Raw genomic sequence first — 17,448 nt, 5'->3', positions numbered from 1 at the left:
CTTAGAGTTCAGAATATAAAAGGTATTACTTTGGTACTGACTCAAAATAAAGATGAGAAGCAAGATTAGAGAACATATTATCTAACATGGTCACATATATGACATATTTGTATCAGAAGTCAATAGCAATGATACCAAGCCAAATAGAAATGCATCCCTAATGGCTGCTTATTAACTTAGAAAACTGCGAATTAACAATATCTATGTTATACTATTTTTTCAAGTGATATTATGATTATCTTAGTGGACCCTGTTAAGTATGTATCCTGTATAGAAATCAAACATCTTCAGGGCAAAGACTTTTCTTTTTGCCTTGGCATCCCCCCCCCCCCCCATCTAGCATAATATCTTGCAAATAAAAGGTACTTCATAGATATTTGTAGAATTGACTGGTTTATTTTTTCTTAGATATGTCTTAGCTGCTATTACATGAAGCTTCACTGATAGTAGAAGGGACTTCTTGTCTTTTTACAGATTCACACAGAAGAAAATGAAGGAAAACCAAAGGTGAAAATGAGACCCCCAAAGTGATCTAGGACAATCAATAAATATTATTAAGTGCCTACTATGTATCAGGGATTTTGATAAAAGTTAGAGACTGTAATAGTTTAAAAATAATGAGACTATTAGTAGATTTAACAATTTAATTAAAGTAGTGATAGTAAAGAGCGGAAAATGTAGGAAAGAGGTAAAGAGTTGCTTAGCTCAATACCCTATGTGCTGTTTGATGGATTGAAGTTCACCAGCAACAGGGGTTCCTTTCAAGTTGCAGGCTTCAGCCAGAAGAGCATAAGTGTGCTGACCCAGAGCCATGATCTCACCTTTTTGAGCAGTTTTCTCCACCCACTAGCTCTCCTATGTCACATCTCAGGAACCAATCATGGTTCCTTAATTTGCCTGGCACTGCCCAGGGGGCTCAGTTTCCCATATCTTTGGTTTCAACTTCCTTTCTCTGAGGGCCTGTCTATCCCTGCACATCTCAATAGTGAATGCTGATTGATTACATCAAAGTTTGCTGATTTAATACATCAAAACAAAGCAACATAATTGGGGGAGGGGGGAGGATTTCCCTTCCCACAAGACACAAAGGAGAAATGATAGGCTTTACTATCAATTATCAGCCCTACAAACCTCTATTACCTCTAATTGCTTCTGGGATAAAATATAAATATCTATGTTTAGCTATAAAGTCCTTTGCAATCTGGTCCTGATTCTTCTTTTTACACATTTTTATTCATTACTTTTTAATACATTACTTCCTCTCCCATACCCTGTAATTCAGCCAAACTGAGTTTCTCTCATTTCCTCACATGCAAAACTATCTCCCATTTCTGTGCCTTTATATTGGAACTCCCCAAACCAAAAATGTGCTCCCTCCAGCTTATCTGAGTCCTCCCCAATACTAATGTACCTCCTCCCAAACTATCTTTTACTTAAATATTTTTATATATACATATATATTATTCATTAACTTTTTACTTATACTTTATATATGTTGATATGTACTTGTGGTTGCACTATTTGAATATTAGGTCTTTGAACATTGGGATTATTTCATTCTTTGTACTCATTTCCTTAGAACCTCATATATAGTGGCCCTAATACATGCTAATAACTGATTGATTAATGGATTCATTGCTTTGCATGCAGATCTACAGTACAATAACTGATACTCATCATGATGATGGTGAGGATGAGAATAATGTTCATTACCATTCCGTTTTTCACTAAGTGGACAATAAAACTCATGCAACATTAAATGTTTTTTCTATACAGAATTCAAAGAATTATGGATGCTTAATGTCATGAGTTTCAGTTAAACAGAAAAAATTACTTATATAATTATAAATCATTCCTTGTCATAGCAGCTATATGACATATCTTTGTACATATTGACATAAATAGATGTCTGTATGTACATATATGCATATTATATACATGCATATATGTGCACACATGCATACACACACAATTTCTAACCACTTCTTCCTTTTGCTCACTGGGCTCAATACTCTTCTAATTACTTTCCATCCATCTCTCCCTGGTTCCACCCTGAGTTCCCTCCCGCCTACACCAAGATTTAAACCCTTCAGGTACTAAAAGTTACTGGAATGCCTTTAAAAAACCTTTGAATCCTGCTGCTCGACTAATTAACTCTGGAATTATCCAAGTAATTAACATTGGCTGTTGCAGACATCCAATGTTATGAAATGTCATGGGGAGATGTGCAGAATGTCCATTGCTAGTTTAGGAGATGGGACTGCCTCAGTGGAAACAGAAGGAACTGTAACAAAACTCAAATGGTATTTATTAAATCATCAATCAATAACTACTGACTGAGAGCATATTGTGTGCCCAGTCCTGTGCTAGGCAATCTGGACACCAAGAAGCAATGATCCTTGCCATCAGAAAGCATACATTCTGGATGGAGACATGACAGTTCCATAAACTGAACAATTAGAGAGTAGTATAGGACATGTATGATAGGCTTCACAGTTTGGACTCTGAGGTGGTGGTTCTCAGAGTCATATGGAACTTAATAAAATAATATCAACTGATGCAAAGTGAAGTGAAAAGAACCAAGAGATCATTGGGCTTAGGAGCAACAGTGTGGGCATGATGATTAACTGTGAAAGATTTTGCTATTCTGATCAATACAATGATCCAAAACAATTACAAAGGATTCATGATGCAAAAAAGCTACCTACCTTCAGAGAGAGAAGCAATGAATTCTGAGTGTAAATTGAAGTTTAATCTTCTCAATTTGTTTCTTTTTTTCAATATGATTAAATAGGAAATATTTTTGCATGATTCATACATATTATTGATATATTGTTTGCCTTCTCAGTGGGTAGGAGGATGGGTGGGTGAGGAGGGAATTTGGAACTCAGCATTTAAAAAGAAAAGAATTTTTAAAATAAATACATATTAATTAAAATGTATATATGGCCACAGAAAGCACAGCAAAGTTTTCAAGGTATTTCAAGACTCCTCCCCACATTCTGAGGCTGTCACATGATCCAGTCTGCAACATCAATCCCCTTATACCCAGGCAAGTTTTCTGCCTGCTCACCTTAGCTCTATTGTCATGTCAGGAACTTTGTCCAAGCTTTTATCCTCCAGTAGGAGTCCTGGGAAAGTAAAGAAAGAGGCTGAGGTAGAGCTTTGGAGGAATCCTAAGATCTAGGTAATAGATGTGGATGCCTCACTCTTACCAATCTAAATGTTAAAATGTACTTCACATCAAGAATAGCATGCTATGAGGAAAAAACTAAAATAAAATTGAGAGCTACTGATGAAATGGTTATAGGCTAGTCTGAGAAAGCAAAGAGCTCGAGAATATCTAAAGACAACTTTCATGAAGAGATAAGAGTTTAGTCAGGTCTTTGGGAAAGGATAAGGTATATATGTAGGTCATCCTATACTTACATGAACATTAAATAGCCTGTGAGTGAAAAAGCTTACATTGGGAATAAACATGGTATTGATTAGGATTGATTAGTGAGTTATCACTCACACTTTGTCTAACTTCCACACCAATCCCAAACCCCACCATATATAAGACCTCTCCAAATAGTCTCACTTGCTGCCTTTAGTGACTAAAGATTTACTCATTACTGAAGAAAGAGAGTTGAATGAATTAAGGGTCAGCCTGTGATGTAGATTCAGACGGAGGTACAACCAAGTTGAGAGAGGTCATTTGGCCACTTAGGAGACTAAATCAAGACCTAGGAATCCTTCATGACAGGAGAAGGGCCAATCTTTGGTCACAGACTGGGAGCCAATACGTGACTAGTTATGGAGTGAGAATGAGGTTAGGAGTATGTCTATGTTCAGGGTTAAAGTTCAGCCTGCAGTTGAAGTAAAAGACAAGACTGAGGGAGAAGGTGCTTCTGTAATAAGGGTTCAGGATGAATCTGTGTCTGAGGCCAAGTTCATCTTTTCTCTGGGACCAGAGTTTAGGAGATGAACCTGCCGCTCAGGGATTGGGAGTGGACGTTAGAGCTACCAACCACTGGAAAGGCTGATCAAAAAAAAGGCATGAGGCTTCACAGCTGAAGAATCTTGGAATTAATATAGTCCAAATAGATAATTTTATAGATGTGGAATCTAGGACCCAAAAAGTTTATTTGTAGAACCTAAAGACAATAGAGGTTAAGTTTTAACAACTTCCCAATGTAGAATACATCCAGGCTCACTGAGATCAGTCATAGTTTTGGTTTGTCTATGTATTTCCAATGCCTCGGTCAGTACTTCATACACAAAGAGTAAATATTTAATAAATATTTGTTTAATTGAATTGCTTTCCTACCAGGAAGAAATAACCAATTCAGCATTCAGGGTGACCGGATCACTGCAAGCAGCCATAGCTTATGATTGTCGATAAAGAATACTACCACATTTCTTCACCTCTCTAAAACCAGCTGGGCCCTAGACTCGGGGTTCTCTGCCTCTCTCCCATTCTACTCACCATCAGACTGGAGCAGGGCTTTATCATATCCCCAAGCAAGGTCAAGAAGATCAGTGAGCACTGAAACCAAAATGTAGAGATTCTAATTCTCCTCCCTTTCAACCTCTCTACTGTATTTAATTAGAAAGTCCCAAGCTAGGTATGTTGAGAGAGAGGAAAAACAGATGATAGAGTCCATGTCTGAAAGGAATCCACCCTATAGTTAGAACACACAGAGGTAATACAAGATCAATGCGCCCATGGTTTGCTTCTTGCATCTACTAGCTATCTATTTGACGAGTCAAATCAGTTTGCTTCTTACAGTTTAGTTTCTTCATTTGTAAAATGGCGCACCATACATAGAACATCACAGGATGTCTGTGAGGGGAGCAAATGAGAGGTATTAAAAGCCCTAAATTCATTTAGCAAAGCTATAGAAATGCAATTGCTAATATGATTTTAATCAAGTATCAATATTCATCATCTCTACTATGCCATGGGAGGGAGTCCTGTGAAATGGAAAGAGCCCTGATAGCTGTCTATAAGGATTTGAAGAGCTGTCAGATCCAAAAGGGATTAGACTTGTTAGACTTGGCCCTAGAGGGCAGATTAAAAAACAATTGTGGAAAGTCATAAGGTGCAAGATTTAACTCCAGTTAAAAGAAAACAAAAAAATTAACAATTAGAACCGGCCAAAAGGAGGATATTTCTCCTTACTTGGGATCTTCAGATAGAGCCTGGGTGACTACTGGCTGATTATATTGCTGAAGGCACTTTTTTGAGGGCCTTGGTTGGACTAGATGGATCTGTCTTCTCTTTCAATGCAGAGTCTGGGATGCTAGAGGCAGGGAATCATATAGATGTGGGTCTGAGTTCTCCTTTTGAATCTAACTAGAAGTTTGAACTTGACCAAGTCATTTAAATTCTCTGACTACATTTTTTCCTATCTTTAAAGTCACAGATAATAATGGCCCCACTACCTACCTCATAAGATTATTATGAGGAACAAACAAAAGAAGGTAGAGAAAGCACTTTACAAACTATTATATAGATGAGGGAGAAATATTATGCTTTTGTGTTTATTTTAATTATTTTTAAGGTTTATTTTCTAAACCATTTGCAATTCCAAATTCTATATGCCTACCACCCCTTCCCTATCCATTGAGAAGATCAATACTGTTCTTTCCACTAGTATTTGTTAAACACCTAAATTCTATATCTTATTAGGATGAAAGAAGAAAGAGAGGTAAAATTAATAAAGAAAATGGCCATGTTCTATTGTTGAAAGATCATGGGGGGAAGAGTTAGGTGATTGAGGCATCTAGGATTAATTCTCCTTCTGTTTGACTTTAGACAAATGACTCATTCTCTCTGGCTTGATTCCTCAGTCTACTATATATCCATTTGTAAAATAAGTGTCTACATTGAAGTGTGTTATTTAAGGCCAGAAGAAGCTTAAAAAATTTCTTCTTGTCATCACCTGGCACAATATCTTGTGCCATTAAGTCTCTAAGGGCTTGTTAACAGTGATGATGGGATAGATGAGGACAGTGATGAAAGATGCAGGCTAAGTATCTTTAAATAATAAGGGACTACCAACAAGGTGTGAAATATAGAATTTAAGAAAATATATTTGTAAAATGCTGAGTATCTAAAAGATAATATTCACCTAGATTACCACATCAACCCTATGAGGAAGACCAGAGCATTTTACAGATTTGAAAATAAGAAATCACCTTGCAGAGTACCTGTCACATATTGGAGTTTTAGTGCATGATTATTGAGTAATTTTTAGAACTTAAAACAATTATTCACAGGTTGATCTTGGAACAAAATACAATGCTACCAGGTAGTCCAATGGATAGAATGGTCGGCCTGACCTGACTTCAAATCTTGTCTCAGACACTTACTCCCCATGTGACCCTAAACAAGTCACTAAAGTGCCTTTTGCCTCAGTTTCCTCAAATGTAAAAGATTGATAATAATAGCACCTCTCTTCCAGGATTGTTGTGAGGGTCAAATGAAATAATACTTATAAAATGCTTAGCAGTGTATCCAGCACATAGTAGGCACTTAATAAATGCTTGTTCCTGCCTTCCCTAATTTCCTATGCAGTCCTTTTCTTTTATCAAATCTCCTACAAAGGATCTCTAGTTAATGTAATTAGCTGAAGAATATGTGAAACTACATAGAACTTTAAAGCTGGAAGTTCCTTAAAGATCATTTAGCCCAACCATGTCATTTTACAGATGAACTAGCCTGCGGTCCAGAGATATGACTTGTCCAAGGTCACACAGCTAATAACTCAAAACATCTAGTGTCAAACTCAGTTTTTTAACTGCAAAGCCAGCAGTTTTCCTACTTTGAACTCCCAGTTAGAGAGGGTGTGCTTTGGGCTCCTCATTCAGCTGTTGGTACAACTGACAACAGAGATGATAACAAGGTAGACGTGGGTGAAATATTGTAACTCAAGAAGCGATACAGAAGGGGGATGTGCAGGGACTGTTTCCTCCTCGCCACTGGGACGTGGCTGGAGGTGAATGACAATGTCAGGATCTCAGACCAGATTACAAGGAGCCGAGCTTCTTCCTCCCCATGGGAAACTTTAACTATCAAGCTTCCTCTCGTGAACAGGCAGCCTCCTCGGAGGTCCTCAAGAATGGCTACTTTTCAGATCAGATCCGGCAGAAAGTCCAGAAATTGGGCGAGTTGTCTAGATCCTTTCCCAGGTAACAGGAAGGAACCACAGGAGGGAGGCAGATCGAGGAACAAGGAAGCCTTCACCGGAGCTGAGTCTCCAGGCTTGCTGCCTTTGTAGAGTGTCACTCCAAAAGACACATTCGCTGGCTGTGTCAGAACAAAGGGTGTCATGCATTTGTTGTCCCATTTTGGATTTTCTTGGCAAAAATACTAGAGTGGTTTGTAATGAATTCAGAAGTTCCTTAACTTTGGAAGAGAAGGAGAAAGAAGTAATGGAAGGCACTGCACAAACCTGAAGAAGTAGTTTACCTGGGCTTTCCTGCATATCTTCTTCCCCTTCATATCACATTCTGAAATGCATGAATCCCTTTGAAGAAGCAGGTAGTACAGTGAACAGAACATTGAGCCTGGAGTCAGGAAGACCTGAATTCAAATTTCATCTCACATACTAGTTGTATGGCTCTGGGAAAGTCATTTAATGCTAACTGTCTCAGTTTCTTCAACTGTAAAATGGGAATAAAAGTAGCACCTGTCCAGCTAGGTTATTATGAGAATTAAATGAGATATTTCTTTCTTGAAATCCTTACCTTCTATCTTAGAATCAATATTGTGTATTGATTCTAAGGCAGAAGAGTGGCAAGGGCTAGGCAATGGGGGTCAAGTGACTTGCCCAGGGTCACACAGCTAGGAAGTGTCTGAGGTCAAATTTGAACCCACAACCTCCCATCTATGGGCCTGGCTCTCAATCTACTGAGCTAGCCAGCTGCCCCCTAAATGAGATATTTCTAAAAGTGCATAGTATCATATCTGGCTAATATTTAGAACTATATAAATGCTCATTCTCTTCCCTTTCCTATTATTTCATTGAGTTTAGTATATATATATTGAGGGATGAATCCTTCCTTTAAACAGCTTGTACACCCCTAAACAATTCATTTTCAATCTCTGGGCTTTTCCTTCCTTATATTTAAGTGGAAGAATCAGACAAGATAGATGATATTCATCTAACATCCTATATTTAAATCCTACTACCTCCATTACAAAAATGACATTTTTGATATTAATCAAAAGAAGAGATTTGATTTGGTCAAGTTCTGATTTCTGAAGTCAAGCAAATAACACATATTTAAAAAGGGGAGGATGAAGGTAGCTACATAGAAGGAATGTTTTCAAAGTACTCTGGAAGTCAGAATAAGGACCAGGAGAACATTGATAATTCACTGGCTTAACCTTTTTTTCCAAAATGTAGACTTCAAGAGGAATTTACCAATAAAGAAGGAAGCCATCATTTGAGGGACTTTTCTGGGATGAGGAAACATAAACACTGAGGGACAGAAGGAAGTATCAAAAAGAGGGTAATCAATAATTTCAAAGGCTTCTAAAGACTAAGAATGATGGGTATGGAGAGGAAGGACAGTAGATTTGATTAAGAAACCACTAATAATTTTAGAGAAAGCAGTTTCAGGTGAATGATTAATTTAGCAGCAAAGAGCAAAGAAGAAAATGAGAAGAAAAGAAGTAGGAGACTGATTGTAGATAGCCTCCTTGAAGAGTTTAGTCACAAAAGGCATTTAGGATGATAGGCAGTAATAGTAGTAGTAGTAATAAGATGTTTATATAGTGTTTACTATGTGCCAAGCACTGTGCTAAGCCCTTTTTGATCTTCACAACAAAAATGGAGGCAGTTTATAATATTAATCCTATTTTATAAATTAGAAAACTGAGGCAGAAATGAAGTGATTTGTCCAAGTCACACAACCAGTAATATCTGATGCTGCATTTGATCTCCTATCTTACTGACTCCAGTCTGGTTCCCTTTCTACTGTGTCACCTTATTGCCCTTAAAGGCAGGCAGTACATTGAATCCCTTTGTATTATACTATTGTTAACATGAAAGTATTTAGTTTATGTCCATAAGTACTCAACTTTCTGGCCTATTATTTTGAAATTTTAGATGTTCAGTTCTCAAATTTATGGCAGAAAAACCTGGATCTGATAAAGACCTCCTGGCCATCATCTGGTAAAGTGGATTCTGTGAAAAGGAGGCCAGTCATTCCAACCAACTACCAAATAACTCTTTCATAGAGGAGATACAAGGCACCCTAAGGAAGAGACAGGAAGCTGCATGTGCCAGACAAGCCAAACCGCCATGACCACCATATTAGTCATCATCTCACTTCAGACTCTGAAAGAAGCAGCCCAATACCTTAAATTGAAAAGCCTTGAAAACAGTAGCATCTTTCAAAGCACCAGATTTGTTTTAAGGTCAGCCTCAAGAGCCATCATAAAGTGAGATATCATTTTGGAGAAAGGGAACAACTTTCTCATCATCACAGTAATTAATACGACCAACTATCACCAGAAAGATAGGCACAGGATCCTTGTGAATGGTGTACAATATATTTCATCAGGGGAAATCACATTAAAGAATAGATATTACCATCTACCTTGCTGCTTCATCTTAAGGCCCAAGGGACTTTTCCATTTGATTCGTAACTGAAACTTTCTGTATATGCTCTGTTGCCCCATTAGAATGGGAATTCCTTGAAAACAAGGACTTGATTTTCTATTTGCATTCCCAATCCTTAGCATATGTTTGGCGTAAATACTTAAATATTTTATAACTTTATTTCTTCCTTTCTTCCTTCCTTCCTAAAGTATCTTAACTTACCTAGATCACTCATGTGCCAGACAGGTGAGAAATACAAACACACAGGTGAAAAAATTTATACCCTGAAGGAATTCGTATTAGAAACTCTTAGGCTGAGGAGTGTAACCCATTCACAGGTAAATAAATATTGGATTTATACAAAATCAGAACAAAGTGAGGGAGACAACTATAAAAATTGGGGAAATACATAGAGGTAATATTTAGGTTGAATCCGAAAGAGATCTAAGTGATCCAAAGGGCAGAAATGAAGAGGCAAATAAAGGAAATTAATTGAAATGATGTGAAATGTCATGAAATAATGTCCAATAGAAGGAACAGCAATCAGGACATTTTGGATGGTACCCAGCATATATAAAGGGAGTAATATGTTGTCAGCCATGTATGACAAATTGGAGCCTGATTGTAAAGAGCCCTAAATGTGAAGCAAAGATATTTGTGTTTTATTTTAATGACAATGGGAAGCAGCTAGACCTTCTGCAACATGGGTGTGATGTGGTCAGACCTGTGTCTTAAGAATATCAATTTGGCCGCTATGTGTTGGATGGATTAGAGAGGGGGAAAGAATGGATGAAGAGACACACATTAAAAGGCTCTTACAATTGTCTGGGTGAGAAGTGATATGGAACTGAATTAGAGTGATTGTAGCAGATGAAGAGTGAATGAGGAGAACATATGAGAAATGCTGATGAGATGGAATCAACAAGACTTGTAGCAAATTACATATGGGAGGTGAGAAAGGATGACTCTCTAGGGCTGCAAACCTATATGACTGGATAGTGAGATCTGAAAACAAATTACAAAGAGAGCAGAAGTGATAAGAAACCAGTCTCTGAGAACTGTGTTGTTGCTATTTTTTTCAGGTTTGGCAAGGAAGACAGGAAATGCAGGATAATAGAATGAAGTTAAGTAAGGGTTTTCTAATGACAGGTGAGTTGTTAGCATGTTTGCAAACTCATAGAAGTAATGAAAAGAGAGACAGAGACAGAGAAAGACAAAGACAAAGACAGAGAAATAGAACATAATAAAAGGGAGGGGGAGAGGCAAAACTCTAGGGGGAAAGAGGATAGGATCAATTAATCAACAAACACTTGTTAATTGCTAGGAAAGGTCACAAGTAAAGGATTGGCCTCATGGTATTCAATAAACATTTTCAAACCTGTCATCAAGTGTTTATAATCTAGTATGAAATGGGAAAAAAAAACGTACTCATGAAAAGTTATATGAAGAAAGAAGACATGAGATAAGAGATATCAAAGGATGGTTATGAAAAACTAATACTATTAATTTACAGAAGAGAATGTTCACTATGAGCTGGAATGGAATGAAGAGATCTGAAAGAGGTGGAGGCATTTGTGTTGAGCACTGAATACATTTCAATATTTGGGAAATTGTTCATACTCATCTCCTGTTTGGTATATTTTTACATTCACCAGATTCAAAGATCTGGCAGTGAGTTGGTGATGTTTCCTAGGAGTTAACTTGGAACTATCCAGGCAACCAATACTTTAAATACAATATTTTCCTGAGTAGCACCTTTTTATTCTAGCTGTTCTTCAAGTTTGGGAAGTCAGATCCTTGCTGGTTTATTACAGCCTACTCTGAGGCTGTGAGAGGCCAGGCTGAGTGAGAGTTGCCCTAGGATACAGTCCATAGAGGATTATCCAATTTGCAGATTATCTGGGAGGAGCTTGCTTTCAAGTTCTTATCATCACACAAACCAATTACCCTAAAGAAATGTGTTGACAAGGACTCACAATTTCCTATTTGTTTTCACAAGCTAAGGTTACAACCCTGTGGAAGGCTTATTTAGACCAAAATAAATATTTTAACTCCTTTTAAAAACCGAACACTCAATCCCCTTCTTCATCCTGGGAAGAAATGAAATACTAATACAGCAAATAAAACACTATTTTGCCACATAGTGCTTGAGATCATTAAATATTGAATGAGTGAATTTCACTTTAGTTTAGAATTGTGTCTCCAAGTGAATGGTACTGATATTGTTTGCTTTATTTGTTTTTTTTTTTCCAATATGGTAGTAGAAATAAATTGTCTCTGACCATCTCCATCCTTTGTCTCATCTGTTCTGCCTTTAAGTCCAAAAAGACACTCTATCTGCCACCTTTATTTTCTGATAGGTGAGACCTCTCCATATCTAGCCCAGACTTAGGCTGATATTCACACTGTTGGTTGCTCTCCAGACATCTTCATCCAGTGATGAACATTGTTGATAACATATTCACCCCCTTATTCCCCATTCGATTTCTAGTTATGTGTAACAGTGTTCAAATCCACCCTGAAATTCCTAAGAAAAGGTAGTTGATAAAATGCCTTATGTCTCCACTCATGAACTCTATGAATTCCCACACTAAATCTTGGTCTTCATTCCCTTATATATTTTGTGTATGTGTGATCTTCTTAAGAAAAGGAGCTGTCTTACTTTTTTATTGCATTTGTATCATCAGAATTTAACATAGTCTTTGGCCTGACATAATATCTCTCTTTCTGTTTCTGTCTCTGTCTCTGCTTCTCTATCTCTCTATGTCTCCCTGGGTCTCACAGTCTCTCTCTTTCCTTTTCCTTCTCCATCTTCTCTCTGTCTCTCTAGTTCTGATTCTGGCTCTCCCTTTCTATCTTCTCTTTCTCCATCTTTCTGTCTCTGTCTGTCTCCCTCTATTTTTCCCCATTCATTTATTCATTCATTCATTCATGACTTCTCAATGACTCCTGAGTTTGTTACTCATAAAACTTCCTAATCCCTAACTCCAGCTCAATCTATATTCAGACCTTACCCAAAGAGGCTAAATGGGGTCATGCTCATGAGTACAAGATTCATGTTAGCTTTCTCTGGTCCATGAGTTTGTTGTGTAACTTTCCCCATCAACAACACCCTTCTCTACCTCAGAAATGTGTTATCCTACATTATTTTATTTTTGTTATTATGTATATATGCCAGATGATTCAGATCCATGGGGGCAAAATGTAAATTATAGGATCATAGATTTATAACTTGAAGATGACAGTACTGGGATTCCAACCAAGATCCTCTTACTTCAGATTCATCACTCTGCCCACTGCACCACGCCCTAGGGGTCCAAAATTGTAGCTCCCTAACCAAGTGTTTGGAGAATTCAACCTGGCCAAATAGTCTGTACACAGTTTATTCTTAAAAAAAAAAAAACAATTAAAGTTTAAGTTAATGTGGTCCATACTTTTAATTCCTAATTCCAGCCATAGACTGACCTTTTAAACTTGACTGGCCATATACGAATCTCTAGCCTTGGCCAGAAGCTCTAGCCTGACCCTAGCCCTAACAAAAACATGACACCTAACTCCAGGTAGATGACGTACATTGCTATATCACACATAACACAAATGTGCATTTCTGTAACACAGAGGGGCTTGGTCTCTAGAGCCTAACCCTACTACCACAGATTCAATTAAAAACATAGGGCTTAGCCTGTTTCACAGGTGTCACCTATATGAAAGGCAATCATCTGCCTAGAGAATTCTACTGACCAGTGGTGATTTGAATGAACTTGACCCTGTAAAGGAGCCCTTTTGTCTTTATGGGTGTTCTTTTTCAAAGGAGAGTCAGACTTAGTAAAGAAAAGCCAGCCACCTCTCCAAAGAATGAGACTTCCCTTAAAAAAGTAAATCTTTCCTTTCCCCCCTCTGCCTCCCCCCCCCACACACCTTACTGCAGGGACACGTTGGCAGGCAAGCAGAGATCCACGTCAAAGTATGATGCTGTCACCAAACGAGGGAACATTTAATAACTCGTCCTGTCAGAGCAGTGCTAATGTGGCTCCTGCAGACCCAGCCACAGTTTCTAGGAATTTTTTTACATCTGTCTCCCTGTCACACAAATATGCTCTCTCAGACCTCTCTCTCTCTCTCTCTCACACACACACACACACACACACACACACACACACACACACACACACACACACACACACACACATTCCTTCCCTTTTCACATATTCTTTCTTACACACATAGTTGATTGCATCTCCACATTATTCAAGCTCACACCTATACAAAGCCCCACAGGGACCACAGATATACGGTCAAGCTGCTGCAGGTAAAAGTCCCCTACTTCTCCATCTTCTAAGACTTCTGCTATGCTGTCTGTCTGCCTATTCTCTAACTACCTCTCTCTTCTCATTCCTGCTCTTATCTCTTCTTTCAGCCTCCAGCAGTGTCTCTCTCTCTCTCTCTCTCTCTCTCTCTCTCTCTCTCTCTCTCTCTCTACTTCTTCTCCCGAGAATGAAAGTGGGGGGGAGAAGACATGAAGGGGTGTGGATTGGTTCAGCCACCCTAAGTTGGGTCCCACAGCCTTCACCTTCCATCAGCGTCAAGCTCCACAACTGAAAATTCATTCTGAAAGCTGTTGGCGGTCCTCCCTTGCCTCCTGGCTTTTCTCCCCCATTACCCCCTCCTTCATCCCCTCAATCCTCCCTGCAGATTGGTGGTAGCTCTGCAGGGAGCCTGACATTTTGCTGAACTGTTATTTCATTTGAGAACTGATTATTAAACACCTTTGCAATGGAGTGGGGAAGCACTTCTAAGGACTGGGAGTGGGCAAAACAGAGGCTGATGAGAACCTTGAGAGTTGCTTTTTGTTGAGGTCTCCATTTCCTGGGAAATGCTATCAGATGGTTTGCTCTCTTTCTCTATTCAACTGTATTCTGGCTGTTCTATTTCTTTCCCTTGAATCTTCCTCTATGTCTCTCTCCTCTCCCATCTCATTGTTTTGTTTTGTTTTGGTTTTGGCTCAGTGTCTTCTCCACTCTTGCCCATTATCCCCTTTGACTTTACCTTTAACTTTCATTTTCTTGTCAGCATGCCTTAATTTTTCTTCCCCTATCCAGATTGCCCCTTGATCAGGAGGTAAAATACAGAGAGAATCAAGATGATCATATGTCTGATTCTATTAATCCCCCAAAGGCTATTATTATATTCTCTGAGAGCTACTGGTATTCCCTATACTATGACTTATACTGATGAAATGATTTTTCATACAGAAAGGGTTTGCTACATTCCTTCCCAAATCTTTATGCTTTTCAGGACAATAGCTTGTTCACAAAAATTTACCTAAATCACAGTATTCAACTTAATTCATATGTTTCAATAAGCATTTGTTAAATCTCTTTATGTGGTCCACACTATACTAGTTCCTGAACGTTATTGTGAGAATCAAATAAGATGATAGATGTGAAATCATTTTGAAAAACTTAAAGTGCCATAGAAATATGCAAACTAACAACAACAACAATAATAGCAAAACAGTTCTCTCAGCTTTCCTTACTAGTTCACAGAATATTCATTCTAAACGGAGACTGGACTGTTCTAGAACTGTTTCTCTATGAATTCTGTGAAAAAGAATGAGGATAAGGTTAGTAATGATAATGTATATAAATATACATGAATTATATTTAATTTGAAGGCGTGACTTTCATTAACAGAATGGTTATATTCTGGTGACTGAGAAAGGAGGTCAATGTATTTTCCCCCTTTTGGTATTAGAAATAACATTTTAGAATAAGTCTCCAAATCAAGGGTGAGGAGGCAGCCATTTTTGTATTTTTCCTTTTTTTATATCCATTTTTGTTCAATAACAACCAAAAGACTTTTAAAATCCCCCAAACACTAACATAATAGCAGATTAGGAAATCTCTATCCTCTGAAAACAAACAAACAAAAAAAAAAAATCCTCAAAGTCAGTTAGTGACTAGTTAGTTGTAAACCCAGCATGATTCTTTTCTGTACATTTTAAGGACAGTGGTACCTTGACACACGAGTTTAATTAGTTCCATAGCTAAGCTCGTAACTCAATTTGCTCCTGTGTCAAATTGAATTTCCCCATTTAAATAGATGGAAATGTAATTAATCTCTTCGGGTCCCAAAAACCACATTCATTTTTTGTTTTATATGCTTTTAAATAGGAAAATGTAATTTCTAACTAACAAATGAATATATTTATATCTTTATAGATAATAAGATGGCATGAAAAGAAATAAACTTGCTCATAAAATGTTATTTACCTTCAAGGTCAGGCAAAGATGCTGGTGGAGGCTTTCATTTTGTGCGCTATCACTTAACATAACTGCCTTTCCAAACAGGATAATGCGTGAAACGAGTGTCGCTACACAGTTCCAATGCATGACCTGTTGCAACTTTTTCTGGGTGTATCTCTTCAATAAACTGTTTAATTTTTTTCCCTAATCCTCAATGTTTCCTTAATCTCGTTTGTACTGATTACTGCATCCACCTCAAGTTCCTCCCCACTAATTTCCTGCAAAACCTCCCTATGCTGCTGCTGCTGTAACTCCTTCAAGTTCTCAGGTCATAAGGACCCATGGTTAAAAGTTAAGAAATCTGCCAAAAAAAAAAAGTGATAATAAAGACAAAAACAAAACAAAGAAGAAAGCAAAAACAACTCAAGACAGATATTCACAGGACCAGATAAACACTGAACTGAACAAGACAGCCTCAGGTAACTTGTGAAACCAAACATCCAGTAGGCTATCTTGTGGAGGGTGGCAGAAGCTCTTGATTCAAATATCCACTCATGATTTAAAGCAAAAAATCCTGATCCTGACGGCTCACATCTAGAATACTTCATGACTTAAGGTGATTGTGTATTGAAGTATCGCTGTACCTATACGAAATGATTCATATTGAGAAACACACCTATAAAGACATACTTTTCTGTGAATCAAATACGCATGTGCCTTCCTTGCCTTGTAATTTATGAAGGGAATAAAATTATTTCTGACTTATTTTCTAAATTGTAAGGAAGTCGATTTTACTTTTCTTAACAATAACAAAATTGCAAAAAAGTTGTGCCTGTCATAACTGTCAAGAATAAATGCATTCTCCCATAGTATTCAATTCAAAGGGTAAAAAAAAAAGCATTTCAGGATCTACAACACAGCAGCTCTAGGCAAATATTATCATAGAAAGGAAGGAAGGAAGGAAGGAAGAAAGGAAGGAAGGAAGGAAGGAAGGAAGGAAGGAAGGAAGGAAGGAAGAAAGGAAGGAAGGAAGGAAGGAAGGAAGGAAGGAAGGAAGGAAGGAAGGAAGGAAGGAAGGAAGGAAGGAAGGAAGGAAGGAAGGAAGGAAGGAAGAAAGGCAGAAAGAGTTTTTGTCATCAGTTTATATGGTTACCATAATTGTGAATGATTATCCAAAATTCTAGTATGCTCTTTTGACTGTAATGGGTGCATATGTGTTACTGAAATGTGAATCCTAAAATGAGAAGCAATTCCTGGGACTGGACTGAAATTAATTCTATTGGAAAAAGGAAGAAATATTTCACTTTCTAGATAAAAGAAGATAGTGCACAGGTTTTTCTTTTTCTTTATTGTCTTGTCCAAATGAATGGTTCCATGAAAGAAAGAACAAATAAACAAAGAATAGTAGCAACCAGAGGACTAATTGCAGTATCCATGGGAGCAGAGTGGTGGTAAGGAAGGAAAAATTAGAACCAGGGAGAAAGCCCCCAAAAAGAAGATTACTCTTTCTTTTCTTTGTTCCTTTGTTTCTCTGTTCTAAAGAGTGAAATTGAATTATGTATATATATATATATATATATATATTTTTTTTTTTTAATCAAATG

The 17,448-nt window shown here is 37.7% G+C and overlaps 1 long non-coding RNA gene across 1 annotated transcript in view; it reads right to left on the bottom strand.

Annotated features, from left to right (window-relative positions):
* The window catches only part of LOC103102528 (uncharacterized), a 56,548-nt gene extending 42,680 nt beyond the window's left edge, over nucleotides 1-13,868 (bottom strand). The window contains exon 1 of the long non-coding RNA XR_001628570.2: nucleotides 13,518-13,868. This is a non-coding gene — a long non-coding RNA (uncharacterized LOC103102528). The remainder of the gene's footprint in view (nucleotides 1-13,517) is intronic.
* Nucleotides 13,869-17,448: the final 3,580 nt, after the last annotated feature.

Source organism: Monodelphis domestica, chromosome 3, assembly GCF_027887165.1.
Source record: "Monodelphis domestica isolate mMonDom1 chromosome 3, mMonDom1.pri, whole genome shotgun sequence".
Classification (NCBI taxonomy): Eukaryota; Metazoa; Chordata; class Mammalia; order Didelphimorphia; family Didelphidae; genus Monodelphis; species Monodelphis domestica.
This window is presented reverse-complemented; position numbering and strand designations above follow the sequence as displayed.